This window comes from Lissotriton vulgaris, chromosome 1_1 (genome assembly GCF_964263255.1).
Source record: "Lissotriton vulgaris chromosome 1_1, aLisVul1.2, whole genome shotgun sequence".
NCBI classification, from domain to species: Eukaryota; Metazoa; Chordata; class Amphibia; order Caudata; family Salamandridae; genus Lissotriton; species Lissotriton vulgaris.
In genome coordinates, this window is record NC_141685.1 from 1,894,131,610 (window position 1) to 1,894,156,441 (window position 24,832).

The following is a 24,832-nucleotide window of genomic DNA, read 5'->3' on the forward strand; positions in this document are numbered from 1 at the left end:
GGAGACCAACCGAGGACCAGTGACATACACACGATGAAGGATCTTAAGCTGGACGAGGCGGAGACGGGCGGGAATGGCCACCTCCTTAGGGGAAGATAGTGTGGACTGCCAGTCTTCATCATCCAGTTCCAGCCCGTCTCCAGTCCTGGCCTCCCTGAGGCGTACGAGGAGATCCGCCCGATTGTTAATCAATTTTTTATATATTAGTGAAATCGTTCTATCGGGCAAATAACCATCGAGTATACGATCTTCCAACGGGGAGGACTCAGGAATGTTGGGATCGGAGGCGAAGACTGCGGTCAAGGCATGACGAACCTGCGCATACCTAAAAAACTCCCTGTCACTCAGTTCATAATGAGTCTTTAATGTCTCAAATGTCTTGACAGCACCCTTAGCCCAAAGGTCACCCACTCTACTAATTCCAATCATGTCCCATTTCTCAAAACGTTTCGATGTCCAGAGACATCCCAATCTCTCCTGCGCATACAATGGAGTTGCACGTGTCAATCGATCCTTCCAACCCAAGGCAGCAGTTGCGTCACACCAGACTCGCACAGCAATCTTAGTAGGTCCTGTTAAATTTCTCCCTGCTCCCTTAGAATAGAGCGGCAACTGTAGCTTTTGAAGTGTAAGTCTGCGATGGCCCGAGCCCCAGATCAGATCTATTAGCAGCGAGTTTAGCATGGCAAACACTTGACGGGGAACCAGGGCTGGTAAGTTCACAAACGAGGAACGAGAACCATTTTGATCAATGCCAGCCAGCCAGTCACCGAAACGGGCAAGGTAATCCAAAAACCCACCTGTGATCTGAGCAATGTGATCGCGCGGAGTAGGTTACCTTCCAGTATATATTCCGAACTGCGGTACACTTGCACACCAAGATAGCAAAACAATTGTGCAGCCAACTGGATCTGCAGAGGCTTGAACGGACCCAAGTGGATCATGATAAACCTTGTTAAAGGAAAATGCATAGGATTTACCTGCGTATATCTGGAGACCGGTCAGGTCACCGAATTCAGACATCAGCTGGGCTGCATCACCTAGGTCTCCATGTAGATCATTAAAGTAAAAGATCATGTCATCTGCACTGAGTGATATTGAATAGAGCATGCTTTCAACAGAGATGCCGCAGCCCTCTGACGGAAGTACTTTGCGAGAGGTTCTACCGCTTGAACAAACAATAGCGGGGACAGGGGGCAACCCTGTCTTGTCCCACATGATACCTGATAAATATAAGAACCAGTTTTAGCTCTTGCCATAGGGACACAGTATAGCAAACTCACCTAATGTATGTATGGTGGGGGTATCCTGTAAGCAGTGAGTGCTGACTATCTGAAATCCCAACTGAGGGAATTAAATGCTTGCCTAATATTGAGCGAGAGGCATCCAGCGAATGAGCTATGTTTCTTCACTGCATCCATTATATGGAACAGTTGACGTATGTTTAAGGAGGTACTGCGACGAGCGACAAAGCCACCCTAGTCTACATGCAACAAGTAGAGGGAGCAATCGGAGCACCAGGATCTTACTGAGGATTTTGTATTCAGTGTTCAACAATGAAAAGGGCCTGTAAGAGGACATGTCCTCAGATGATTTCCCAGACTTGAGAAGGGACGTAACAGTCTTGGTATAGCCCACTGCAAAGTCTTGGGTATACCCTTGCAGAGGATTTAATAGGAATATAGATTAGGATTGAATCAGACACATGAGAACAATTACACACATCAGAATCCTTCCTAACACGCATAACTCACGTGGACAAACACTAATTAATCAACCGAACGTCCTATGACAGTGGGGCACTAGAGATTAATACTCTAAAAGAACCAAATAACATAGCAGTTATGCAATTTAAGTGGCAAATCAGAAAAAACTAAAATAGGTGTAATTTACATCGTTAATACACATTTTATTCAAACATGGGGAGATATGAGATCTCAACTGAAGCATCATAGATACGAAATTTAGCAGCACGGTAAAAGTCACCAGTAGATCCATATGTTAAGAAATGTTCATATACATACTGTACTTAATGAACGACAATGCAAACAACTGCAAATTTGATATAGCGCTAAATATCACAGTTGAGGTTTCTAGGCTCTGTAAATGTCCATAACACTTGACACTTCAGTTGTTTCCGCTGTGAAGATGATGGCAGAAGACTGATTAAAGACAGTGAAACAGAACTGATCCTTTCCCTTGTGATTTTGAATACATAGGAGAGGTACGTGCTCCCGACAGACGGAAGGAACCGGAAGAGCCCGTTGACCCCATTTTTTTTTAGACTTTTCAAGGAAACCACACTGTTTCGCAGTCCAGGAGAATCCATCTCAGATGGTGACATTGAAACAAAAGTTGCAGACGAAATCTCCGATAGAAGGTGTGAGAAACCAGGACTTATTTGCACACTCTACCCACGTTTTGCCCCCATTTTGACTACAAGGTGCAGGTTTTATGACTCTGATAATAGAAAAAGAAGCACATTGCAAGGAATGAATGGGGCCATGCCATGTAGTTTTATGACAAAAAAATAATTTTGTGCAACTGAAGTTCTTGCAGACACCGCCCCTCATCGCCTCACTAGCATGGACCCACTGTGCACATAAATGGCAAGGGAGATTGGGGGGGCAGCACACTGCAGGGAAGTCCCCCCCCCCCGGCAGTTTGGGAGGGGCGCGGGGGTAGGGGTTAGCAGGGCGCAGGCGCGGGCTTTTTCTTGGGCTTGCATTATGGAGCCCAAAAGGAGCCCAAGCATAAATGCTTTGGGCTCCTTCTCCCAGCCACCATTTTAGGTTCAGTGATCTGGTAACTAATAACTGGATCTGCTGTATTAATATTCTGTATTAAGTACTGACAAATGCAGTGTCCAGTCTTATTATTGAAATAAGCATAGACCACGTCAAATTATTGTTTGCATTTCCCATTGTATATAATAATTGTACAGTTTTGATGGTCACTTTTGCGCCGTAAGCACTGAGCACCACAAGTCACTACTTGCACTGATTGTTCACTTTTTATACAGTTTAATGTTTGTACAGCCTACCTTTGAAACTCATACATGATATAAGTATTTATGAATGACTACAATTTATAAAATAGTACATAAATACACAGATGGCCTTGGATTCTGATGTTTACTTCACAATTCTACATAATCTATGAGAAAGTAAAAGAAATATTGTGCACCCGAATGAACCAATTGTTAAAAATATGGGAGGTCTTTTAGGCAGGTAGATTTTTGTCATGGAGGTGTTTTTTTATGGTTGGATTGGCGTCAGGGTTGGTGGAGTGTGTCGTGATGGCTGCAGAAGATTATCGTGTTTTGGAGGCTCTACGGCCCCTTAGCGAAGCAGGAAGACTGGACTTGGTCCTCGGGGTTGTCGTGGGCCGTCGTGTCCTGTGCGTCAGGCCTCCGCTGGAGTGTCGGCAGTAGTGGCAGCATGGCTGTCACCCAAACGCCCCAGAATGGAAACGGTGAGTGAGCGGGGCCGCCCACGCTGTAAGCGGGCGGCCCCGGTGGCGAAATTGCGTGCTGCCGGGCAGGCCGAGCAGGGAGTAATGGAGGTGCCTGGGCCGGAGGGCGGGCGGGCCCCGGGGTGCCTGCAGAGGTGTGCGCTGAGCCGCCAGAGCTGCTCCTTGCTCCGTCGGTCTCTGTGAGAACGCTGTCGGTGCCCTCGTTGAGGGGGAAGCGAGGGGGAGGGCAGGGAGTGAAGAGGCGCTTCTCGTCTGTGGCATCGGCACCGAGGGTGGGCAGGTCGGTAGAAGCAGGACAGGAGGGGAGCTTATTGGAATTGGTGAGTTGGGGTGAGCGAGGACAGCTGGTGGGGACAGAGGGGGATGTTGGGCAGCCGGAGGAAGGGCAGGAAGTGGGGGTGGTCGAACAGGTAGGCGGTGATGATCTGGGAGGGGGCAGGGGGGGCATCTACACCCAGCTAGGCCGGTGGATGAGGGGCGATCTCCTTTGGTACTTTCAGGCGGAGGGGAAGGGCCCAGTATGTTGGATTATGAGGCAGGGGGGATCAGAGATTTGTCTAGCCCCCTGCTTTTCTCGCCTCCTCATTCCTCGAGGCTGGAGGTGGTTTCTGTGTTGAGCGGCTCATTGGGGGAAGGAAAATGGGCATAGGTGAGAGGGTGGGGTGGATGGCAGGCTCCAGGGGCCAGGCAAGGAGGTGGGGCTTTGGCACCTGCACACTTGTGGGGCCAAGGGGGTGCAGAGGGTAGTGTTGAGGGAGGGGTCTGGCCCTTGGTTTAGGGGTGCAAGGACAACATGAAGGGGAGAGGTCTTGGGAGGGTCTGGATGTAATCCCAGCATGGTCGGAGGGGGTGCGTGGTGTAGGGGGGTGGAGGGTTTGGGGCCACTTAATTCCCCTCGGTGCAGTGATGTCAGGGGGATGTGACAGGGGCAACAGGAGGGGGGGTGGTCAGGGGTGTGTTGGCAGGAGAGGCCACAGGTACAAGTGGTAGAGGGAGGGGGGCCGGGTGGCAGAGCCCGCGGCGGCCGTGATTCAGGTGATGCTGGAATGGAGTAGCGAGGAGGAAGGGGTAGTTGGGCACCCCCTTTCGGTCCCCTCAGGAATGGTTATAGAGAGAGAGCTGAAAGGGGAGCAGAGTACGGTGCGATGGTCAGGGGATGGTGCTTGGGGTATGTCAGAGAAAGGGGAGGCTACCAGGAGTAAGGGACCCAGCACATCAGTCCAAATTTTTTCTCCAACAGGCAGGGAGCGTGCAGGAACAGTAGACTCAGTAGGGCTGTGTGCGGCCCAGCTGCGCAAAGGAGAAGTGAGGGTGGAGCCTCGCGCGGCACATTCCATACCGTCGGGGGACCCCAGCACGGCCAGCACAAGAAGGTCAAGCGCGACCTCGCTAGCCCCAACAATAGTCAGGACAAAGCAATCAGCTCAGCAGAAAGAGAGGCTCAAGGAGGTCAACGTTTGGGGGAGTACTGGCGGGTACAGTCGGCTTCACGGTCAGGTGCACAGGAAAAGGCAGTGCATGGTTATGAAGGGCCAGGTAAAGCCTGTGGTGCTGTGTTGGTGTCGGATCCTCTATTGATAGAGGAACCAGTGGTGCTGGACTATGATGAGGATAGCCCAGGGGAAGGGGAATTGAGGGATAATGAGGACGGGGGGTGCTTCTCATGTGTATCATAGTGTTTTACAGACACCGGAGGTGGTGCAGTCCAAGAAAGCAGTGGCGAGGGATTCCAGACGAGAGTACAGCCCCTCGGTGAGGGCTCCTCTGACAGCTGACAACATTGAGCATATGGCGTGGAGGTCGGCGCCCGGTCGGGCCCCCTTGCTAGAACTAGGTGAGATCTGTGAACCACGGGCCAAACCTAAAATGGTGTCTGTGGGGACAGGGGGGGGGGAGACAGGGGGGTAGGAGGAGGGAGACTTTACAAAGGTTGTTATGTGGTGGACCAAGGTGTGGGGACAGGGGAAGTGGAAGGGAGGGCGGGCGCCAAGGTGGAGTGCCGGGTGAATACAGAGTCCGCTGAAACATGTAAAGAGGTGTTGCATAGCAAGGAGTTGAAGATTAAGAAGCTCCCTTATATGGGGGTGACAAAGCCTTCAGGTGCACATTTGATGTTGGCAACTAAAGAAAGGATTTGGAAAGGGGAGTATGTGGAAACATTGAAGCTCCTACACAGGGAGGTGCGATGCAAGAAAGGGTCTAAAGAAGAGCAGTATGAGTTGGCAAAGCGGCCTAAGGTGCCGTTAACGATTGAAAATTGGACCGCAGTGTTTCTAATCTACGCCAGTGTTTATTGTGAGAAGTTTCCGGAGCGCTGTGTGGCCATTTTCAAATACATGGATGTCATTAGGAAAGCCCAAATCACGGGGAGTGGTTTTACATGGGCACAATATGACATGGAGTTCAGGGCCTGTATGGCTTGGGACTCGAAGGCAAAATGGGGTGAGTTAGATTCAGATTTGTGGCAGCACACAATGGAGGCACCGGCTGGGGGGAAGACGATATTCACAGCCAGTGGGTTACCGTTAGTGTACCGGCCCTTTCAGAGGTAGCCCACCCGGGGAGGGGTGGGGAGCGGAACAGCAGCACAGGTTGGGACAGGAGCATGCTGGGATTATAATAAGGGCACGTGTTCAAGGGAATACTGCAGGTTCCGGCACACATGTTCGCAATGCGGTAAGAAACATTCCTTGGTCAAGTGTTGGGGGGTCAAGCAGCCAGGCAGCCTGCAGTGGCAGCAACCGGGGGCCAGCAATCCAGGCCCCCACAGCCTTTACAGAGTTTTAGTCGAGGGAAGAGCGCGCCAGGAGCTCGGCCCAAAGGCTCCTACTCTGGTTAAGTTCCTACGATTGTCAGAGGGTTTGAGGGAGTATGAGGACGTGAGGGCAAGAAAGGTGCTATTGGAGGGATTTCGGGACGGTTTTCGGCTAGGTTACACTGGCCCGCGGCTGCGGCGGTGGGCGAAGAATTTGAAATCGGCTGAGAAACGCAAGTCAGTTGTGCAGGATAAGCTAATTAAGGAGGTGCGAGAAGGGAGGATGGCAGGGCCATTTGAGGATTGGCCATTGGAGGACTTAATTGTTTCCCCCATTGGGGTGGTCCCCAAAAAGGAGATAGGGCAGTACAGACTCATTCAACACCTGTCATGGCCGGAGGGGTCTTCAGTCAACGATTTTATTGATGACGAGGCGGCCTCTGTTTCATATTCCTCAGTTGACGTTGCTATGTCACTATTAGTGACCGCGGACGCAACTGCAGAGATGGCAAAATGCAATATAAAATCGGCATTTCAACTGCTCCCAGTCCATCCAGATGATTGGAATCTTCTCGGGATCCATTTCGATGAGAAATGGTAAGTGGACAAAGCATTGCCAATGGGTTGTTCCATGTCTTGTGCTCTGTTCGAATGTTTCAGCACCTTCTTGCAGTGGTATTTTACACAACGGACGGGTCATGTGTAAGTGACACACTATCTGGATGATTTCTTTTTTGTTGGCTCCCCGGGCTCCGCGGAGTGCCAGGTAGCTCTGGACACGTTCCGAGGGCTCATGGAGGACTTAGGAGCGCCATTAGCACCAGAGAAGACAATGGGTCCTTGCGCGACCATGTCATTCCTGGGAATTGAGATTGACTCTGTGGCAATGCGGGCTCGCCTGCCAACAGCCATCAAAAATGCTAGACCTGTTGGCGGTAATGCTATCAAAACGGAAGGTGGCAGTTAAAGAGGTTCAAGTTCTGCTGGGTCATCTTAACTTTGCGTGCAGAGTGGTCAGGGTGGGAAGGACTTTTTGTAGACGGTTGGGCCGAACGATGTCAGGTCATCATTTGCCTCACCATCATGTACGGCTGTCAGCAGGTGTAAAGGAGGATCTGAGAATGTGGACAGGTTTCTTGCACTCTTTCAATGGTGTGCCCCTAGCCAGAGAGGACGACATTCAGTGAGATGCGCAGATATTCTCAGATGCAGCGGGCAGTGACGGTTTTGGCATATACTGGCAGGGCAGGTGGTGTGCTGAGAGGTGGCCAGCTGATTGGAAGAACGGTGGCGGGAGCATTGCCTTTTTGGAGTTGTATCCGGTGTTGGTAGTGTTCACAATGTGGGGGGAGGAATTGGCTCACAGGAAGGAATTGTTTCGAATTGATAACATGGCTTTGGTGGAGGTGATCAATAGGCAGTCGGCAAGGGATGAACAAGTGTTGAAACTGCTGCGGGTTTTTGTGCTGAGGTGTCTCAGACACGACATAGTTTTTAGGGCGCTGCACATCGCCTATGTGGACAACGACATTGCGGATGCTTTGTCTCGTTCGCAGTGGGAGAGATTCCGTGGGCTGGCCAAGGAGGCGGACAGAACACCGACTGCCATGCCGGAGCATCTTTGGTATATAGGCAACGAAGGGTCATATAACTGGTGGTAGGTTCTTTGTCAGCGGTGACTCGAGCAACCTATGCGCTAGCGTGGAAAGATTTTCTGGCATCAGGAGCATGCAAGCGGGAGACAGGTTGGAGGCGGTCAGAAGATGTAATTCAGTTTATTCTCGATTTAATGGACAGTGACCTTTCTAGGGTTACAATAGCCGGAAAGTTGGCGGGCATTTCCTTCATGGGTAAACTCCTCTGGGGTTATTTGCCTACGGCGGGTGAAGTGGGGAGGAGGATGTTGGAAGGCTGGGCTAGGGAGCGGGGGGGGGGGGCGTTCATCACGGAACCCCCTGACATGGCAGACGTTGGCTCGGTTGTTAGAGGTTCTACCGTTGGTTTGCAGTGATGGCTTTGAGGTATGTTTGTTTTCCATGCTCATGGTATGGATGTTCTTTGGGGCCCTCAGGGTGTCGGAATTGTTGGGGTCTAAGCGAAAGGTGGGCTTAAGGAAGTACGTTTGTCTGAGAGAGGAGTGCATTTATGGCTGGCCAGTTCGAAAATGGATCCGAGGCGTGCAGGTTCGGGGGTTTGGCTGGAAGGGGCTTCCCCGGTTTTGACATGCCCATTGCAGTGGGCAAGGCGTTGGAGGGGCTTGTCTGGTGGAAAAGGGGATGAGGGGGTTTTCAGACATGAGGATGGGTCAAGGGCGTCGGAATACCAGCTGCGTATGGTGCTGCGGAAGGCTTTGCGGAGCATAGGTCTGGACGGAGCACTGTATGGAACTCATTCTTTCAGGATAGGGGCGGCAACTGAAGCTTGCAACAGGGGATGGTCTATGGGGGACATTATGCGACTGGGGCGCTGGTCTTCTCACTGTTTTCGGCGCTACATGAGACCTAATGCGGGGGTGGTGCATGCGTCATCCTCCTTACCATAAGTCTGATATTCCTTTTCTCGTTAAAGGTCCGGTGGCTGGCCTACATACTACAGCATTAACCATCTGGATTGTGGGCCATTCATTTGTTAAGTGGGCCCATGTGCAGGCCTGCCGCAGTTACTTAATGAAAGATCTTTCAAGGTGGTATGGAAAGGAAAAGGGGGGATGCTTTGGAGGGAGTTGATTCCGGCCTTGAATAAGTGGTTGGTCGGGGGCCAGTGCCCGGACGTGCTTTTAATTCACTTGGGCGAGAATGATCTGTGTGGAGTAAAGGGGATGGTGTTGTTGAGGGCGATGAATAGAGACTTGGCATTTTTGAAGGAACAGTGGTCAGGTTGTCATGTCTTATGGACGAAGTTGGTGCCTCGCAGGATATGGAGGGGGCCCACAATCCTAAAGCAATTGACAGGGCCAGGAATAAAGTAAATCTGGAAGTGTCTAGATTCTGCAGGAGCGTAGGTTTTGGGAGAGTGACACATGGTGACATTCGCATTGAAACAGTAGGGTTTTTCAGGAGTGACGGGGGCCACTTATCACGGATGGGTATGGACTTGTATTTGCTAGAATTGAGAGGTGCTGTCGAGGTGTTTGAAGGTGCAGGAATTTGCCTGGTGAGTTGAAGGAAAGTGCTATCAGTTAAGAGGTTGGGGTGACAGAACGTGGGGGGGGGTAGTTGCTTCCCCCCACCCGGCTTTCAGTGTGGCGGGGGTTAGCTGTATTTGGCCGGGGTTGGCTGGATTCTGGTTGTTCAGTTGCGTAGTTATGTCAGCCATGGGAGAAGTTGGGCAGATTAAGTTTGTTGGGGGTTGCATAGGTTGGGGGATGAAAAAGGGGTTGAGGGGCAAGCAGGGGATGTTGTATAACCGATTGTTTAAATTGTTGGTTTAAAGATATTTAAACAGGGTTGTTATATGGTTTGTATTTGTTAATGTTGTAATGTATGGCCAGGGGGCGGGGTCAAAGAAGTGTTAGGGGTGGGGCGGGATCCTGGGGGTTAAAGAAGTGTTTTATTTAGTGAGGTTTAGTTTTGTAAGGCAATGGCCTAGGTTTTTAATTGTTAATGTGCCCCTGTTTCAATAAAGCGGCCTTTTTCACACAAAAGCTGGTATGTGGTCTGCTTCCCCCCCACCCCTCCCTCCCAAGGGGGGCTTGGGGGGGCAGCCAATCGCAGGGAGGTTCCCCCCGGGCACTTTGGGAGGGGTGGGGGGGGGTAGGGGTTAGCAGGGCGCAGGCGCGGGCTTATTCTTTGGCTTGTAATATGTAGCCCAAAAGGAGCCCAAGTATAAATGCTTTGGGCTCCTTCTCCCAGCCACCATTTTAGGTTTAGTGACCTGGTGGCTGGGAGTTTTTTCAGACAGGTAGAATTTTTGTCCCTCCCTCCCTTATTACAGAAATTTGTATTTTTGTTTTCTTTGGTATATTTTTTGTCTTGGGTGTGATTTGTTGGAACAAGTGGACAAGGGTTATGCTTGCAATGTCGCTTGGAACAGGTGCTGTGCGGGGGTTAGCTGTATTTGGCCAGGGTTGGCTGGATTCTGGTTGTTCAGTTGCGTAGTTATGTCAGTGATGGGAGAAGTTTGGCAGGTTAAGTTTGTTGGGGGTTGCATAGGTTGGGGATTGAAAGGGGTTGAGGGGCAGGCAGGGGATGTTGTATAACCGATTGTTTAAATTGTTGGTTTTAAGATGTTTAAACAGGGTTGTTATATGGTTTGTATTTGTTAATATTGTAATGTATGGGCGGGGTCAAAGAAGTGTTAGGGGTGGGGGCGGGATCCTGGGGGTTAAGGAAGTGTTTTATTTAGTGAGGTTTAGTTTTGTAAGGCAATGGCCTAGGTTTTTAATTGTTAATGTGCACCTGTTTCAATAAAGCAGCCTTTTTCACACAAAAGCTGGTCTGTGGTCTGCTTCCCCCCACCCCTCCCTCCCAAACTATTTTTTGTAAATATAAGGACTCGTGCAATTTCCTTGGCAGTGTTGTTAAATCATGCTCAAAAACCCAATGTGATATCTCTAGCCGCAAATGAAGTTACTTTTGACCATCTTAAAGTATTTACCAAAACAACGAGTGCCGAAAATGAGAAAAGACACATAAAAAATTGTAATTGCTAAAAACATACCTGATTAACGTGAAGTGGGCATCCGCAATATCTTTCATCTACATTTTGTTGGAACATTAAACATCCCTAACAAATGTTCCTTTTTCTCCTTCTGGCCAAGGTCCTTTATAGCGGTGTAGTATAGTGTATGCTCAAGTGCATTTTGGGCTCTTAAAGGCTCACCAGTTAGGTCACCCTAAGAATGCATGTGTAAAAGCTAGCATCTTGTAATAAGGTACACAGTGGATTCTTGCAACAGAACACTTGCTAAAAAATTACAGGAGACATGTTTTTATAATAAAATAAAATGTTGATTAGAACAAATAGCACTCATGAAAATGCAATTAATTATATCATTTTTTGGAGCATAACAAATCGTAACTTCACCCAATGGCATTGGAGCACTTTACATGAGAACCAGATTACATTACATTGTTTTTAAGAAACAGATTAAGTGATTGGCCAAAATTACAGGATTTTGAGACAAAGCTGGGACTCAAACTGCCTTCCTCAGTTCCAAGGTGAGCAACTCTGGTACTTGGGTCACATCAGCTCCCAAAAGTATTCCATGAATTAACAGGTGACCTGTACAAGGCAAGTCACATTGTTAAAAGTGCTGAGAACTTCCTAGAAAAGCCCAAAAAAGAGAAATTAGGATATATGTAATGATGAAAAGCAATAAATATGTGTTTGAAAAGTTCAACACAGTGGAAAATAATAATAATAACATGTTATGCAGCAATGGGAGCTTTCCAAGTAAAATCCAATGGAACCCAGCATTACCATATTTATTTTATTTATTTTATACACTTATAAGGCGCGCAGCTACCCAAAAAGGGTTTCCCTGCGCCGAGACACAGCACTAAAGATAAGTATGATGAAATAGAGCAAACAAAAATTATTTCTCAAACAACCAGGTCTTGATGGTTCTCCTGAACCTGGCGTAGTTTTCCTTCTTGCGGATGTGGGGAGGGAGTGCATTCCAGAGAGTAGGTCCTAGGCGTGAAAAGGACCTCCCTCCCATTCTTGCTAGCTTGAACCTAGGTAGACAAAAATTAGCTGCTGATTGCGAACGCAGGTTTCGTTTGGGAATGTAAGGGCGGGCTAATGCTTGAAGATATTTTGGTACCGTGCTGGCTTTAATCCTGAAAATGTAGCTCAGGGCTTTGAACCTGATCCGGTTCTCAACCCTGAGCCAATGCAGGTCCCTCTGGTATTTTGATACACTGGTGGTTTTAGGGATTTTGCATAGTAGTCTGGCGGCTGAATTGTGTACCAGTTGCAGTCGCCTAATTACAGCCCGATTTGAACCAAGGTACAAAATGTTACCGTAGTCAAGCCGAGAAGTAATGAGGGCATTGACTACGGTCTTTTGAGTAGCAGAGGGCAACATCCACAGGATTTTCCTCAGCCACTTCATGATGGTGAAACAAAGGCCAATGACCTTGTTGGCCTGTTGTCTCATGGAGAGGGCATTATCGACAAGTACCCCCCGATTACGTACATAGGTGGCTGGTGAGGGGAGGTTTCCCAAGCCAGAAGGCCAGTGGGCGGAGTTCCATAAGTCTTGGTTTTTCCCCAGGAGGAGGACTCCGTTTTCTTCTCCATTTAATTTCAGCTGGTTGTTGGACATCCAGCTGAAGATGTCATGTAGACCTTGCTTAAGATAAGAAGGAACTGAGGGGTTGGATTTGGACAGTGAAAAGATGATCTGCGAGTCATCAGCATAGGTCAGAAGGGTGAGTCCTGATTTGTCGGCTACATCTGCCAGAGGACGAAGGTACAGATTAAAAAACAGTGGGCTCAGGATAGAGCCCTTGGGTACTCCATGAGGGGCACTGAACGTTTCAGAACAAGCGAGGGGGGAGGTTATTTGTAACGTCCGTTTTGGAACTCAAGTGCAGTTCCACAGATGCCATTCCTTCCTAGGGTAGTAAGTAGCTTTTTATGCGAGATGGTGTCAAAGGCCGCACTCAGATCTAGCAGAATAAGTGCGACCGTTTGACCCTCATCCAGGAGTTTCCGGATGTTCTCGGTTACTCCTAGCAGAGCAGTCTCAGTAGAGAAACCTGCCCTGAAGCCTGACTGTGACAGATGAAGGAGGGAATTTTCTTCAGTGAAGTGGGTTAAAGCGGAGTGAATATGTCTTTCCAGAAGTTTCGAGAAAGCTGGTAAAAGTGATATGGGTCGATAGTTGGCTGGTATCTCGGGATCAGCTGTGGGTTTCTTCAAGAGTGGACTAACCATGGCGTGCTTCCAGAGTGTAGGAACAGTGGAGAGTCTGAGGGAGGAATTTAAAGTGTCCGTGATGATATTCAAGGAGGGAGTCTCCAATTGTTTCAAGACACTAATGGGAAAAGGGTCATGGGGGGAGCCAGACTTTATAGTTTTGAGGGTGGACCTCAAAGTCTCAATAGTAATCAGGGGCCAGTGGTCTAGGGTGTTTGTGGCACAAGGTGTGAACGTCGTGTCATCTTGTGGGGCGATTACACTAGTGTTCTTATTTATGTCGCTGGTTATTTTATCGATTTTTTCTGTAAAGAAAATGGCGAAATCTTGACATTGTTCTTTGTTAAGCGGGCGGGCGATAGCAGTAGTTTGTGCACCCGCTAATTCCTTCACTGTATTGAAGAGCGTTCTTGCCCTGTTTGTTGCTGTGTTGATGGAGTTTGCAACGTGAAGGGCTCGGGCCTTTATGCAGGCCATGTGATATTTATTTCTTGCTTTTTGGTATATCTCTTTTTTTCAGGTACGTAATCTTTCCGCCACTGTCTTTCGAGTGCTTTGCACTTAGATTTTAGTGATTTTAAGTGGTCATTAAACCAAGGGGCTGGGGGACGGTGACGATTTCCCTTAATGTGATGGGGGGGAAGGCAGACGTCTGCGGCGTCGCTGAGCCATAAATGAGTCGCATTGGCAATGCTTTCCATATCGTGGTCTTGAGTTGGGGATTTATGGCTAAGGTGTTATTTAGTTGTTCGATACTAAGTGTCTTCCAGTTTTTCATAGAGGTAGCTGGACAGACGGGCTGCAACTGGGTAGGGGCTGGTAGTTTTAGACTGAACTGGATTAAATAGTGATCTGACCAGCAGACGGGAGTTGTTTTGAGCCATCTCAGGTCAGTAATGTTTGAAAAAATTGAGTCGAGCAGGTGTCCTGCTTTATGCGTGGGTCCAGAGTTCAATAATCTCACGTTTAGTGCTGTTAGATCATCCAGCAGGTTAGTGCATGTGGCATTCGAAGGATCGTCTAGATGCAAATTTAAGTCTCAGATCAGCGAAAAAATATTTTGAGGCAAGATGGAAAGGCGTGATGTGATTAGCTAAATTCTGAGCCCACGTTGTAGCATTTCCGGGGGGCCTGTACATCAACAAACCAGAAAACGTAAAGTTGGGATTTAAGGTGATTTTAAAGAAAGCAGATTCACATTCAGGGATGTCAACCGGTGCAAAGCTACATATTAGTTCTTTGCTGAAAATAATGGCAATACCGCCACCAGTTTTGCCACTCTATCCTTCCTGGCTATTGCATAGTTAGGGGGGAGAGCGGTGGCTACGTCAGGGCCAGCCCAGCGCTATCATGGAGCCAGGTTTCCATCAGGAAAAGTGAACTGGGTTTGTCTTCCAGTAGTAGGTTAAACATGTCTAACGTATGCTAAGGTAGGGAGCAGCAGTTTATGCTATAAAAGAAGAAGTCTAAGGCCTTGGATTTGGATATTTGCCTTGGAATCGTGCTACATTCTCTCGGGTCAGGGTAGGGTTTGAAATTGGTGAGAGTGAGCTTACAGTTAGGGCATGAGGTGTTACCTGTGTGGTCAGGCCTAAGTGTAGTGCAGTTTCCATGGATGGCGGTATGTAAAGCCCTCAGTTGATCAGAGTTCATACCTGGTTTAAGCAAGGCCGGCTCGACATAGCTTTCGGCCCGTGCTCCGTCCTGGCCCGGTCGGCGCATATGCGGCGCTGACGCTGCGCGTATCCGCTGCGCGTTATAGGGGACATTAGGCATATGTAGAGGACGGGCTAGTATTCAGCTCCGCCTCTACAACACTCGCCCAATCAGTGCCTGCACCGGGAGAGAACCTGGAAGAAGGTACCACCCTGCACCCTCCACACTAACAAGCCTACTGCTTGCGGTGGACCAGGGTTTCAGGGGCGACAAGTGTCTCAGTGATAAGTAGCTCCAACACAGTTTAGAAATGAACAAAGTGCAATTTTTAACATCAATCACACAGTGGGATGTAAAGACTTTCTAGTACGCACTGCAACATACGTTCGTTAGAGCATGTGAGTGAGTGTCAGTGGTACAGATTCAATTTTAAAAAAGGTATGAGGTGCAGTTTAAAATTTAAACACTCAGCGAAGTATCAATGTTTTCAAAATCAATTAGGCTTGCTTTCAGTTCGCGCTGCAACATACAATCTTTTCAGTGTCATCAGGAAGTGTGTCGAAATAGTATGGGCTTATGTAGAGGACGGGCTAGTATTCAGCTCCGCCTCTACAACACTCGCCCAATCAGTGCCTGCACCGGGAGAAACCCGGAAGAAGGTACCGCCATGCACCCTCCACACTAACAAGCCTACCGCTTGCGGTGGACTGGGGTTTCAGGGGCGACAAGTGTCTCAGTGATAAGTAGCTCCAACACAGTTTAGAAAATGAACAAAGTGCAATTTTTAACATCAATCACACAGCGGGATGTAAAGACTTTCTAGTACGCGCTGCAACATACGTTCGTTAGAGCACGTGGGTGAGTGTCAATGGTACAGATTCAATTTTAAAAAAGGTACGAGGTGCAGTTTAAACTTTAAACACTCAGCGAAGTATCAATGTTTTCAAAATCAATTAGGCTTGCTTTCAGTTCACGTTGCAGCATACAATCATTTCAGTGTCATCAGGAAGAGTGTCGAAATACTATGGGCTTATGTAGAGGATGGGCTAGTATTCAGCTCCGCCTGTACAACACTCGCCCAATCAGTGCCTGCACCGGGAGAGAACCCGGAAGAAGGTACCGCCCTGCACCCTCCTCATTAACAAGCCTACCGCTTGCGGTGGACCGGGGTTTCAGGGGCGACAAGTGTCTCAGTGATAAGTAGTTCCAACACAGTTTAGAAAATGAACAAAGTGCAATTTTTAACATCAATCACACAGCGGGATGTAAAGACTTTCTAGTACGTGCTGCAACATACGTTCGTTAGAGCACGTGGGTGAGTGTCAGTGGTACAGATTCAATTTGAAAAAAGGTACGAGGTGCAGTTTAAAATTTAAACACTCAGCGAAGTATCAATGTTTTCAAAATCAATTAGGCTTGCTTTCAGTTCGCGCTGCAACATACAATCTTTTCAGTGTCATCATAGCCAATGGATCTTGCCTTTGGGACCCTATAAGTGTTTTGCCATGCAGCACATTATCCTGGAAGCTGCACCGCCAGGAATTGAAAAGCTATACAATTACTAAACACTGGGTCATGCAGTCGTATTCAGCATACATGCTTGCCTCAGGAAACATTTATGGACACATTACAAGCCTTTATAATGCACAGACAGAAAGACAAGTGCCTTTACTCAAGTCAACAGCACCTTAACATTCATTGTGTGACTGCATCACTAGAGTATTGGACAGCCTATGAAAAAAGCAGTGCAGTACTTTCCAATTGCGGAGACGTCACATCCCTTCTTCCCCAGTCCTCTATTCACCTGGCACCCTTTTCCAGAGTTTTCCATTCAGCACACTGCTCACACCATCCGTTTCCCAGCAAACCCCCGGCCCTGCCCTCTGTCTTAGCTCCCTGGGTATAGGAGCACTGAACATAGCAACAACAACAAAATGCTCCCATTTGTCAGGTAGAGGGGAAATAATGAATAAACAGAGACTGTCTTGGCATCACTTAATTTCCACACACCTAAAAACAAAAAATTAACCTGATCTTTCGTATTGTAATTGACGCTTTTTTAAAGTGCTCCAATACCTTCGGGTCAGTCAATTTCGGGCTCTATAAAATTGTCCCAAAAAATAAATTTGGTCATGTGTAATGTACCTAGCTCTCATGTAAAGTGCTTCAACACCTTCGGGTTGCTCAAGCTCAAATTATATAATAAAAAATGTCTTATAGTCCCCGGAGAGCAGTCATGAATATGCTTTGAAATTAGAGCTCAGACAGGAGGAGGAGGACAACAGGAAGATGCAGAGGGCAGGTGAACAGCGACATGGGAGGAGATGGGAGGGATGAATACTTCTCCTTTTTTGTCAGGTAGAGGGGAAATAATGAATAAACAGGGACGTTGTCTGTATCTTTTAATCTCCGTACACCTAAAAGTAAACAAATTAACTTTACCTCATGTAATGTAACTGCCGCTTTTGTAGCGCACTTTAATACCTTTGGTCAGTTGATTTTGTGTGTTATAAAAACGCTCCACAAAATTAATTTGACATTGTGTAATGAATTAGCGCTCATGTAAAAACGATTGGGTCGCTCGAGTTCACATTATAGAAACAGGTATCAGTAAAATGAGACAGGAGTTGCCTAAACCTTGCCTTTAACTGTGCTGCAAGGTTGGGCTGCTGAAGGTCAGGTAACCAAGGCTCATTAAAGCAACAAGCAGCGAGGCAGGAGAGGTTTTGGGGAAATCCTCACACTTTGAAGTCAGTCAGTCAATTAAAGACGTGCCTGCGAAACAGCGTCTGAAGTGTCTGACATTTCATCTCGGTATTGGAACAGGAAGTCATGGGTGCTAAAGCTGAACCACCGAAGACGAGCAAAAAGTGGCAAACAAAGACACGTCCAGGAGTCAAAGAAAAATATAGTCCATCGAATGAACAAATAATCAGAGACGCATAATGTTAACAATAATTGGGCAGTGCTCTGTGGGAGGAAACCAAACACAAAAAGGAGGGACAAAGAGGAAGGATTAACCACTAACAAGGAAGTATTTTTGAATGACAATCAAAGGACAAGACTCTAAGCCCAAAGAATGAATTCAGCATGTCTCGAAGAGACAGTGCTTGAGCTGCCGAGACTCGGCCTAAAAAAAAAGGGGATATGATCCCTCCCATGCACAGCAAAGGAACACGGCCCTGATTTAGAGTTTGTCAGACAGATTATTTCTTCGCAAACACTATGGATTTTACTGCTTGCCAAACCCTTCATCCCGCAATGCCATTTAGAGACAGACAGACTGTAAGTATTCTATTGATTGAGTCATTGTTGTTCCCATCAATTAAATAATTCATCCAACAGAGCAGGGTCTGTATTACACTGCCATCCTATTTCGGGTGGAAGGTGTTATGTCTATTTTTCATATCCGGCACCACCTGGAAAAAACTTGATAGTGAAAATAATGACCCCATTCAACCTTGTAGAATACTACCAGGGGTGTGGGTGTCATTAGTTTTTTGTTTTTCAATAACATACTCCCACCTTAAGAGTTTTTTGAAAAACACAAAACAAAAAAGTTTAAAGGTTGCTGTACTGCTGAAGACAAGGCTTGGCAGTTCGAGCTGGACTGTTCCCATGAGCCACAGGGTCAAGAATGATTTGCATATAGCTGTGTCTGAACTGGGGTGGCAAAGTGAGCTAAAGGACGACAATGGATTCAACCCAGATCTGTGAAAGGGGGTGAGTGTCGGAAATGTTTTAGCGTTTCGTCCATCATCTCCTTGTGTTTGCTTTATTCGCCCTAAGTTGGCAGGGTCGGAAAGGAGTCTACCTTTTGCTATACCAGTAGCGAACTTCCTTGGGGGCCATATGGATATTTCGAATAAAGGTACTAACCTCCTCTTCATTTTCTGTGGCTCAAAGTGTTTCACTTTTGTTCTTCAAAATTGCACAGCTACAATATTTGGTGGCTCTCTTTGTAGCACTTGTATTCCGTTTATGCAAGTCCACATCTTAAGCCTGCTATTGTACTAATCTTGGCATTTATCTACATGAATTATGACTTCCTCATGCTGAATTGTACTGGTTTATCTTTTTATTTATTATGTACTGTTTAATCTGCACTTGCACTTTTATGGCCCGGGAGGCCAAAAATTAAGCTATTTGAAATGAACATACATGCATGTATAGTGAAACATTACTTAGTTAGTATCAGGGTGCTAATTGTAAGAGAAATGTGTGGCAAATTAAACATTTAAAAGCTTTTAGGGCCAAAAACAGTGCAAAAACATGAAATAGTCTTAAATCCACTGCAACTCTAGGAAGCAAAGTTGTAGAGACATCTACGTTGCTCGAGCAGTGACCTGCTGCCAAAGGCTTTAGAAATCAGATGGTTGCAGGCGTTTGTGGATAGTGAACTTTGAAAGTGGTGGAGCATACATGCCTGCCTTGATGTGAACTGAGAAAGCATAGGAAGCAGGCATGACTTCACCTTAGAGGACTTTGGGATGTGGAATGATACCTTACCTCCAAAAAATATTGCAAACAAATTGGGCCAAATAGTGCAATTTACAGCACAATTTCCAGAGAAATGTACTTAAAATTCAGAGATTCTGATGAGGCTCTGTTAGAAATGGGGGTCTCTATTCGGCAGAGGTAGGTACCTTTGGCCAAATAGGGACTCTTGCTTCTTGTCAGGGCAAGGGGGATACACACTTAGATAACCTCTGCTCACCCCCTTGGTAGCTTGGCATGAGCTGACAGGCTTATCCCAAAGGCAATGTGTAAAGTATTTGTACCAACACTCACAGAAACACAGTGAAAACACCACAAATAAACACCACACCAGTTTAGAAAAATAAAATATCTTCATCCAAATTTAACAAGACCAATACGACAAAAATCCAATATGCACAGTTAAAAAAATTACTTTCAAAAGGTTTCAAGAACTTGTACCAAAGAAAACTATTGTTGAGTGACTTTTACACAAAGTACCTGAAGTTGCGTCATAATTCACTAGGCCAAACAGCCTCAGAGGTGGGAAGCATTGGAAACACAAAGTGATGCGTCAGTTCCTGAGACCTTGGAGAGAGGATGCAACAGTTCTACTGCACACAAGAGAAGTGATGCGTCGAATCTGGTCTGTAGGGGCAAGTGATGCGTTGATTTCGAGATGATTCTGGTTCGCAGGTGATGCATCTTGAAGACTGGCCGCAGAGGTACGATGCGTGGAAATCCGGGATGCATCGGCGGCTGATGTGGCAGTGTCGAGGGGCACTGCGTCGTTTTCCTTCAGCCGTGATCCCTTGATGCGTCAATTCTTGCTGCAGCGACAGACTCTGCCTCAGTTTTTGCAGCGGTGCTGTGATGCGTGGACAATCTTCTCGCTCCATGGAGATGCATCGGAAAAACAGCTGCAAGAAGAGCGATGCATTGATTTTTTCAGATCTTCAAGTTTTTTCTTTCTTCCAGCTCCCAAACAGCAATAACAACCTCCAGAGGCCCAAAACTGGCACACACCTCTTGGCAGGTCAGAACTCACAGCAGTAGAGTTCGAGAGTTGGGAGTGAGGCCTTTGTGCCCCTGAGACTTCAGAACAGGAGGCCAGCACACACAGAGCCTTTGGAGATCTCCTTCAAGCAGGGGACACAGCAAAGTCCTTCTCCTTTCCTTGGCAGAAACAGTAACTGCAGGCCAACCCCACACAGCACAGGGGCAGTACTTATCCTAAGTCTCTCCAGCTCTTCTCCTTGGCAAAGGGTCCTCTTGAATTCTAGGAATGATCTACAATTCTGGGGTTTTAGGTCTCATACTTATATCCCAAAATGTTTTGATGTATTTGTGTAGAGGGGCTCAGAGCCCAGTCCATACCAGTTCTGTCCTTGCTGGTGTAGCTTCCGGACAGGAGGTGGAGACAGCATTGTGCAAGAGAGACAGGCCCTATTCAGGTATAAGGCAAATCCCCTCCCACCACTCTATATGCAGCCAAGGTCTATTCAGCTTAGGGCTGAGTCATTCGGGAGGAGCCAGGCACACCTCAACCTCCCCAGTGTCTGTCTATAGTGAATGCACATCCTCTGTCTCTGCCACTCCAAACTTAGACATTCAATCCGCAAACAGGCAGAGGCCCACAGAATGGTTAAACAAGTGAATAGCCACTTTCTAAAAGTAATATTTTCAAACACACAATTAAAAAACTATCTTTACTCAAATAATTGTTATTACATTCTGAATTCAGGGATACCAAACTCTGGTTTTCTGTCTTAATCCTATGGGAAGACATGCTTGCAAGATGTTACAAAGCATTCCCCATTCTATCCTATGGGGACAGATAGCCTTACAGTACTGAAAAACGAAATTGGTAGTATTTCACTACCAGAACATGTCACAGACCTCAGTACATGGTCTGCCTTTTATATTCACTGCACCCTGCTCATGGGGGTACCTCGGGCATACCATAGGGGCGCCTTACATGTAAGAGAAGGGAAAGTTAGAGCCTGGCAAGTGTGTGCACTTGCCAGGTTGACATGGCAGTTTAAAACTGCGCACAGACACCGCAGTGGCAGGCCTGAGATACCTTTTCATGGCTACTCATGTGGGTCGCACAATCTGTGCTGCAGGCCCACTAGTAGCATTTGACTTACTGGCACACTCAGTGCGCATTACTAGGGGCTTACCAGTAAATCAAATATGCTATTCAGGGAGAATGAATCACAGTAATATTTTACATAGGGAGCACTTGCACTTTGACACTCATTAGCAGTGGCAAAGTGCTCAAAGCATCGAAGCCAACAAAACCAAAATCCAGCACAGCATCAAAAATACAGGAAATTGAGGCAAAACGTCAGGGGAAACCAGGCTAAAAAAATGCCAGGTCTAACATGTTCTTACCAAATGAGCTTTCTTGCTTTACCATGCAAACCACCACCCCCCCCCCCCCCCCCCTGGGGTGCTGGTGGTTCACCACCTCAAAGGCAGCTTTGAGAAAATAGTTGTTAACAAAGAATTTTCAGCAAAATTTCCCTAAACATTTACTTACAATATATCTTAGAGGCAGTTAATATGCAACTTCACATGGCCTATCATTTTCTGAAAAGATACATTTCTTCTTTCTTCATGTTTACATTTCACTTCCTTTTATTTTTCTAGTCTACGAATCTACTTGGGTTGAGCAGGATGCAAACCTTAAAACTGTTACAAATCTCACAATCACAGACTACAAATCTTACAGACTTAAACAGCAGTGCTACTGCTTAATTTTCCGAAACTTTAGAGATTCACACAGTAGACACGTTTTACAAGTCTTGCTTGCTCAGGGCCTCAGACAGAAGTAATACAAAAGCTGTTAATAACGTAGATTATGAGATTAAAACACTCATATCATCAAATGGGAGCCATAGGCACAAAGGGGCAATGATCGACAACATGTCACCCACACTCGGTTAGTCTGATTACAAAGGTAATTTACACTTTTTGTGTAAGTTTAAGTTTTTTAAGTATTCACAAACTATGATTTTATAGTGACCTTATGACTGGAAATTCCACGGTCAGGACAGAAAACTCCACACATAAAAATATAGGATGTATTAAATTAAAATTGCCTTAGTTTTCTTGTATAGTCTTTTATGGCCGTCTTTGAACCTAGGTCTCCAGATTCAGAAGTATGCCAATTAGCCCACATCAGCTTCAGCTTTCATCCATGCGCACATATTGCAGAACGTCCTTTCTCTATGACATTACAAACTCAATCAAGTGTATCAGTGCTTAATTTGTATAACAAAAAGTGCTGATGCACTTAGTTTTGCTCAGAAGCCTATGCAAGCGCTCTGAATTCAGGGGTGCCAAATTACTAGGCTGTGAGCACTTGACTCCACCTCATGCCTCTTTCATCCACCACCAGACACTCCCTGCTCTTTTATCTCACTCTTGTGTAGTATATTAATGATGTACTGTCTAGGACCCATGCAGTTCTGGGCTGACTGTGAACATAAACTACATAATATGTTGGGAGGTGTTAAGGTATGATTAGCGGAGGTATGATGTTATTGTGCAGAGTGTGATTGTACGTCACATATGGAACTGATTCATAAATGCTCCAGGGCTGAGGAAGATGCTACAACTTGTGACGAGTAGTCGATATGTGCCACAGAAGAACAAGGCTGTTCTCCCTGAGAGTTTGCTACGGTGCAGCTGCTCATGCATGCCAGGTGGGCCTCAAATCAATGCAAATCAGTCTGCAACTGGTACATGGGCAGTCAAAGCCCAGCTCTAACCCATACACAACTGCAAAAGCAATGTAAGGCTCTGCAGGCGAGCATATTCAAAACGTGCACCAAAAAATTGCCGTTAAGATTGCTGGTAAAGATGGTGCACTGAGCCCTGAACACAAAGTAATTTTCAGATGAAGCAAATACAACAGCAAGGACAAGAAGGTACGGAAAACAGAAACCCACTCACCGTCAAGGACAAAAATAAAGCTATCTGGGACCTTCTGTCAGACGTGGCGACCCAGGCTCAAGCAACAGAGATTTTTAATGCAGAGGTAGTCGATCCCACCATGCACGATGAATGCTGGCTGAATGGCATGTGCACTCAATGGTGGAAGGTGGGAGCGTGAAGTACAATTCTGCCATGTTTCTGAAACCACCACTGCCATTCGGCACGGCTAAGAGACAGAACATCGGTGCAGGTGGGCTGCTTGGATTGAAATATTTGATGATTTCATAGATGCACTAGAAGAAGACGAAAAGAAAATCATTAAATATTTGCAAAACCTTGCAGGTGAGTGAGTGAAAGAAGTGCTAAAGAAATTCTCACAAACTAATGCAACATCGTACCATCAGATAAAGGAGGCGGTGGAAGTCAAGTTCAATCCGATGCCGAACATCGACTATGGAAAAAATACATAATCAACCAAGCACGACAACAAGCTGGTGAAATGATGGATCAGTTTGTTGAAAGACTTGACGCACTTATCAAACACTGTAAGTTCTGAGACTTTAATAATGACAAAGAAATGCTTCTCAGAATCATCAGTTGTTGCCTTTCCAATTCCTTTAGAAGATTCATGTTGAGAGACACACTCAACCTAGAGAAAATGCTGATGGCTGCAAGAGCAGAATAACTAACAGAATAACAAGCTGATGGCATGGAAGCAGGAATGGTGCATAATAAATCAATGCTAACTGTGAAAAGAAAGCATAAGCACAAAACAGACGCATGTAAGTCAATATTTTCGAAGAAAACAAAGCAATACTTCCAATGTGGATTTACATTTTCCCATGAAGGTAAATGCCCCACCATAGGACATGTTTGCAAAGGCTGTGGGAAAGAGAATCATTTCATGGCAGAGCGCCAAGTCAAAGAGAAATCAAATGCATCACAGCAGAAAGAAAAGATGAATGCCAGAACGTTCCATAAGCACTCTAGCCACACCCACAGAGCAAAAAAGCAACAGTAGCATGTGGCAAGTAGAAACCAAGCAAATTGATCATTATCAAATTCCTCATACAAAGTTTCTTCAACGTCGTTATCTAGCACCAATGAAGAGGAGAGATGTTCACCGATGATATCTGCTGAAGGAGGGCATACAAATGTGGTGCTACACACTTGTAAAACAGATAGAAAGTCCAAGAAAACACATCAAACAAAGTGGAAAAGCTCAGGTGGACACTGTCCCAAAATCACATTTAAGGTGAACGGTTACCAAATACATTCATATAGACAGAGGTGCGTTGATTAATATCATGCCAGTGTAAATATGTAAAAGCCTGTCTACAGGATCTACGCCACGGTTTTGTTCATAGTCTTGGTATCAATAAAGGGTAGCAATGGGCTGTGCACATTTGTGTTGATATGTGCCAGGCAAACAGGGTCATCAAGCAGGAGAGACACCCTGGTCCTCAAATAGCAGACATGATCATGCCGTTTAAGAGAGCCAAAGTCTTTTCCCATCTTGAATTTATTGAAGGAGACCATCAACTCGAGCTAGAAGAGAACTGTAGGTACATTATTAATTTTTCAACTCATGTTGGAGTGTTGAGATACAAGAAACTGAGGGGCATATTATCAAGGGGGTTTATCTCCGCTTTTTTGGCT